Consider the following 373-nt stretch of genomic DNA (forward strand, 5'->3'; position numbering starts at 1 on the left):
CCGACCATCCACCTCGCCAGACTCGCCAACAGGCACGTATCTCTGAACATCAGTCGTTATTGTGCACTACTGGCTGTCAGGACATCACTAACTGGCAGGTGATACACATCAGTGGCTGACACACGTAAGATGTGTACAACCAGCAGCTGACGCAAACAAATGATGTACACACGGCCTTTGACGCACACCGCTGGGCCATGTCCTCTCGCTCAGACACACCAGTGATGGACATCTTCGGCCCTCTCGAATGTATTACGTTCAACAACAATTGATAAAAATTAATGAACCACAACAGGTAGGGGCAGACATCGCGCTGCCTCACCTGGTGTTACCTGTCGATCCACAGTCGCGGGGACACAAACGCACACACAAG

General features: G+C 51.7%; 1 protein-coding gene across 1 annotated transcript in view; it reads right to left on the reverse strand.

The window, feature by feature from the left end:
* Positions 1-373, reverse strand: part of LOC119591767 (cadherin-related tumor suppressor-like) — a gene marked incomplete at its 3' end in the record, with an annotated part of 104,813 nt that overhangs the window by 92,421 nt on the left and 12,019 nt on the right.

This window comes from Penaeus monodon, chromosome 29, assembly GCF_015228065.2.
Source record: "Penaeus monodon isolate SGIC_2016 chromosome 29, NSTDA_Pmon_1, whole genome shotgun sequence".
In the NCBI taxonomy this organism is placed as follows: Eukaryota; Metazoa; Arthropoda; class Malacostraca; order Decapoda; family Penaeidae; genus Penaeus; species Penaeus monodon.